This window comes from Micropterus salmoides, unplaced genomic scaffold, assembly GCF_014851395.1.
Source record: "Micropterus salmoides isolate LMB-PRFRI ecotype aquatic unplaced genomic scaffold, ASM1485139v1 Ms_hic_scaffold_7, whole genome shotgun sequence".
Lineage (NCBI taxonomy): Eukaryota > Metazoa > Chordata > Actinopteri > Centrarchiformes > Centrarchidae > Micropterus > Micropterus salmoides.
The window spans coordinates 16,294,845-16,300,869 of record NW_024044459.1 but is presented as its reverse complement, the minus strand read 5'-3'; positions in this window follow the sequence as shown (position 1 = coordinate 16,300,869).

Genomic DNA, 6,025 nt, shown 5'->3' with positions numbered 1-6,025 from the left:
TCATAGCTGTATAATGACAGCTCATGGAGCCTATGTGTTACTCACGGTTACTCAGTTGGGTGAATGTCGAAATGTTAGTAAAATAACGCAACAAAGTAGCTACTTGTCCTAAAAAGCAGAAAAGCCAAGAAATGGGCCTACCATGAAATACATTTAGGCACAAAAGATCCTGAACAAATATAGTATATGTTAGGCTTTGACATTAAAGCAATTCAGAACGCTGAAAAAGAAATGTTGCTTTGATGAGGGTCATGGAAGCGCCTGTAGATCAAATGACAGTTTGTGGTATTTGTTGTTTTCAACAACATTCTTTACTGACCACATAAAGGAGAGACGTTTACTTAATACTCGCTTAATAGCCAGTACAAACATTTACCTAAAGTGGCCCACGTCTGTTTTATCATATTAGGGCCTCACATTAGGCTCACACCTTGATCGGCCAGTGCTGCCTTTGGCGAAAATTTCCCAAAAGTGGCCCATAATATTTGTTAACTATTAGGCTCACATCAATTTTGTCAGGGCCATAAGAAGGCCGGGAGTGCCGCGTCATTGCCTGAAGTGGCCCGCAATCATTTGCTATCTGGGACATTGTTATAACCTTTGTTAAGGGCACATTTACTTTACAGAGTAATTTAACAATTAATTAATTGTTTAAAATTTTGAAATTTGAGTTGAACAAATAGTGTGGTGTTAAACTGTATAGCATTACATTTTTCAGGTTAAAGACAAAAAGATCTTAAGTCTTTAGTAATGTTATGGTACACAATATCGAGTATTATTACGCCATCTACTGGACACATACCTGTATGTGTTTGATTCAGGGTGCTGTTTCTTGCACAGTGACTTTTAAGTAGTGTAGTGTTGCAGTTAAACATGTTTAAATAAATGAATCAGCATGTGAGGTCTTTGCAAAACCCTGTTAACTTGTTATTTTGTTTACAATAGAAACATTTATTTTTCTATTTTTGCCATTTACTAAGGTAAGATATGGTATGGAGTTAATGGGAGTATGCAAGCAATCTGAAGGATATTTAAACACACAAATAATCAAGTCAATTTTTATTTACAGTATATAGAAGAAACACACAAAAAGAAAAGAATAAAGGAGGCAAGACTCAAGGATATCATTCACAGGGAGTTGAAACACAAAATAGTTGACTAAAGGCAACAAAAGATATAAGAATAGGTAAGCAAAGACACACACACACACACACACACACACACACACACACACACACACACACACATACTACTACTACTACTACTACTTTTTTTATTTACATTTTTATATAGACAATATTATTCTTTATTCTGTTTAATATGTGCTAGTCTGTTTCTGTGTCACTGTGGTTTTACAGTTGTGCCCACGCAGTTGATTCTGACATGCTCAGGTATCGGTTGGCCAGATCCTGTTGTGTATAATTAATTATAATACACATAGAATATTATTCCATTTTTATTATATTCATCCAATTTATTTTTGCTTTCTGCTATTATCTTTTCCAAAAGAAGATGAGACCTTATGACATTCTTAAAGTGATCTAAACACAAGCTTGATGATGTTTTTGTTTTAAAAATAAACATTTTCCCTATTAATAAAATGGTATTTAACAAAAGAACACTATCTGTAAAATGACCAAGTACAATAGTTTGTGGTGTTATGGTAAGTTCTATCCTAGCCGTCTTTAACCAAACTTGGACACTTGACCAGAATTTATATACAAATGGACAAAAGTAAAATAAATGCCATAGGTCTTCCTCTTCTTCCTCACAGAATCTGCAATGTGGACTATTTTCAATGTGGTATAAATATAACATTTTTTTAGTTGCAGTTATCTTGTAAAAAATTTTCAATTGGAATATTCTTGAATATGAATCTACTGTAGTGTTATAAATTGATCTAAAATATTCTTTCCATGGAATTGGTGCATTAATTTCATCTTCCCAGTATTGGCAGACCCTGTGAGGAAAAAGTGCAAAACCTGCAGAATACAACTTCCAATTATAAATTATTTTATTTATTTTTATATTACATAACCATTTTTTACATCGTACTTTTGGGAGACAAACCAATTGCTTGTGTTTATTTTGTATTTTTTGTTTCCAGCCAATTGGAATTGCTGAGACAATCTGATTGAACTGATACAAATCCAAACATTCATTAAATTGTATTGAAAAATCATAAAATGAAATAAAGTGACCAGACGTATCTAAGAAGTCATTCACAAAAATTAAACCATTTTGAATACATATATTCCACAAAAGTGGTTGGTCTCCTATAGTAATTTCAGAATTCATCCACAGTAACTGATTCTGCATATCATCTAAAGTATCAGGAGGATGGTACTGAAAAATCAACCATGCTTTAAGTACGTCTTTAAAAAAAGGTGAAAGTTCTTTTAATTGATTCCGAAATATTCCTTTGATATGTAATGGTTTTAATTGAAAAAAAGGAAATAAATCCGAGCCAAAAAAATAAAAGGATGTGTACAATCTTTTACTGGTAAGCCATTTTCTGTGATTATATATTTTATTAACCCAAGAAGCTTTTATAGAACTATTCATTGCTTGGAGATTTTTTAGATTTAATCCACCATTTTCATATGAATTGTATAAATATTGTCTCTTAATTTTATCTGGTTTACTATTCAATAAAAATTTAAAAATGCTTTGTTCAAAGCATTTAAAAAAGGAATTGTCAGGAGTTGGAAGGGTCATTATTAAATAAACAAATTGGGGGATTACCAATGAGTTAATCAGTGTGACCCTTCCTTGTAATGTAAGTGAGCTGCTCCTCCATGGCTGTAAAAATCTATCTACTTTTTGCATTTTTTTATCGTAATTGTATTTGACAATATTTTGGAAATTGTCTGGTATGTGAATACCTAAAATATCTACAGAGCCATTTGTCCATCTAATAGGAGCAGAACAATTTAAATTGAAATCTGTACCATTTAAAGTCCCTATTCTCAATATATGGCACTTCTCAAAATTTGGTTTCAAACCTGATATTTTTGAAAACATATTTAGATCTGTAATCAAGGATTCCAAAGTAGATTGTTAATAAAAAAGGTTGCATCATCAGCATACATTGTAAGTTTTGTCTCTATACCATTTGGCTTCAAACCTATGATATCTGTATTCTTTCTAATTTTTATTGCTAATATTTCAATACATATCAGGAACAAATATGGTGACAATGGACACCCCTGACGAACCCCTTGTGTTAGGGGAAATCCAGTAGATAAATACCCATTATTTATAACTCTACTGCTGGTATGTTTATAGAGCGTCTCAAACCATTTGATAAAATTCTCTCCAAAATTAAAATAACAAAGACATTTCTTAATAAACTCCCGTCTAACTTTATCAAAAGCCTTTTCAAAATCCGCTATAAATAGTAATCCTGGTTGTTGAGTATTTTTATAGAAATCTACAGTGTCAAGTATCTGTCTCAAATTGTCACCAATAAATCTTCCTTTTATAAACCCTACTTGCTCATTCCCTATAATACCATCAATTCCTTTTTTCATTCTTAATGCAATGCATTTGGAAAGAATTCTAGTGTCACAACAGAGCAAGGTCAAAGGCCTCCAATTTCTTAAATGCCTAGGATCTTTAAATTTACCATCTGGGTTTTGTTTCAAGAGTAATGATATAACTCCTTCTCTTTGGGAATTAGATAATATTCCTTTCTGAAATGAATAATTAAATGAGGTCAACAGAGGTTTCTTTACTTCTAAAAAAAAGTCTTATAAATTTCAATTGGAATACCATCACTACCAATGCAAATGAGTTAATAGCCCAATGCAAATGAGTTAATAGCCTCTAATAACTCCTGCTCTGTTATTTCCCTCTCACAGCTTAACTGATGGGTAGCGGAGAGCTTAGGAACGTTATCTGAAGGGAAGAACTGTTCAATCACATGTTCAATCACATTGCTTGGATGCTGTAATTCTTCCTCTTTAGAGTATAGTGATTCAAAGTATTCTATTTCTTCCTGTAATATTTCTTGTGGGTTTGTTACCAAAACATTATTTTTATATAAACTTATAATATTTTTTTTTGCAAAATTTCTTTGATTCAGTTTTAAAAATAGAGCTGTACATTTTTCCCCATTATTCATCCAATTCGCATGTGAGTTAACAATAATTCCATTCACACGTTCACGATAGAGGCTCTCCAATTCATCTTGTTTTCTTTTAATCCGAAGCTCATTTTCCACTGTATATTTTTTGTCTATAACTATATGTAATTCATTTATTTCATCTATAATTTCCTTTTCTTTTTTTAAATTGATTTTTCGTTTGTATGAGCTCATTTTATTTGTATGGCCTCTGAAGGAGCATTTAAAGGCTTCCCAAATATTGTGTGGATCTGAAGAATTTTCATTATTTTCAAAAAATTCTTTAATAAATTTTTTGGTTGTATTAATAAACGCTTCATCATGCAAGAGTGACAAGTTGAATTTCCAGTAGCCACGCCCTTTAGAGTATTGTGAATTATTTATCTGCAATAGATAAAAAATTATTAATATGTATGACCATGTATGATCAAAACTTCATCATTACATAACAACATCATTTGAACCTTTCGAAACCAATTCGGTTGAGCTGTACATAGCTACAAAATCATGGAAATAATCACACATGCTCCCAAATATTTATATCACCATATCCTAAATCCTTTCCATGTTCTGGCTAATGCGTTCATCATGGTCTTACCACAGCTCCTTTGATAAAGGCATGGTCAAAACATGTGCCGTTAAGAGAGTGGTATTCCATTTAGCAACCCGGCAAATCAAAAGAAGACAAACTGTGGTTACTCAATGTTCCTCATTGGAACCCCATGTTTGCTTGGATTTCAGGGTATAATAGATCAGGTTTCATATCCAAGGACCATTTTTGCAATCTGGACTCTGGGTCCTAGGCAGATTTTAAGGACATTACAAAATATTATCAGAGGGGTTGCAACATTTTGGTTAAGTCAGTCTACCTCTTTCTTTATAGTCCCTGCTCTGCCAGCGCACACAGTAATACAAAAACTTAAAAAGACAAGAAATTTGGCCACAAACCATGCTCATTCAGTGCAGTTTATTTGAGAAGAGGAATGATATATTTTGTCTCCCTTCTCTTTAAGTTTGTCTGTGTTCCACACATGCGTGGGTGGCTTTTAGGTTCATGTTTAATGTTTACATTTGCTTGATTAATGTGAACAAGGAAGGGCACAAGGGCACAATTTTCACAAATTGCAAGAGCATTGGGTTATGTTAAAAAGTTTCCAGAGATGAATAAATGGCAGTCATGGGTCATCATTATGAGATTTCCATTAATTTGGTAGGCAAATTATGAGCATACAGTATTGCAACGCAGACTAGACAGAACATGGCTAAACTAGAAAATACATTTCCCATCATTGAATCAAAACCAAGATGACACCATCAGACATTGAGGAGGGTCGTTCTTTTACTCTCACTGATTGGGCACACCCCTAAAACGCTCCTACGTTCTCGCTCTCTGAATGGCTAATATGCCTCATTTGCAGCGCCAAAAGCGAGCCAGCCATTGATCATACCACATGCCATTCCAACACTGACGATACGCCTCCCACATAGACCGATCTGTCGGCTGATGTGGAACCAGTGTGCCGAGGACCAATCAAAATCCTTCATTTTGACAGGCAAGTTTCCTGCGTGTACGAGAGACTCGACTGTACAAATCTGTTGCGCGTTCACGCGTGGGAGGTGTTCAGGACAGCAACAGTCTTTGTGCATGGTTTAAATAATCCACGAAATGTACTTATTTTTCAAAACAGTAAATGCAAATATTCATCTAAGTGGATAATCTGATATATTAAACATCCGTAATGTACAGTTTAATAACAAACTACACATTTCACAGTATAACCTAGGGCTGTCTCTGCTTTTGCATCCATTCAAGAGGCATAGGCCTATTTCAAAATCAGACATGAAGAGGTCTTGGAATAACTTGCGTACTTACCTATAATATCTATTACAACAGTAACG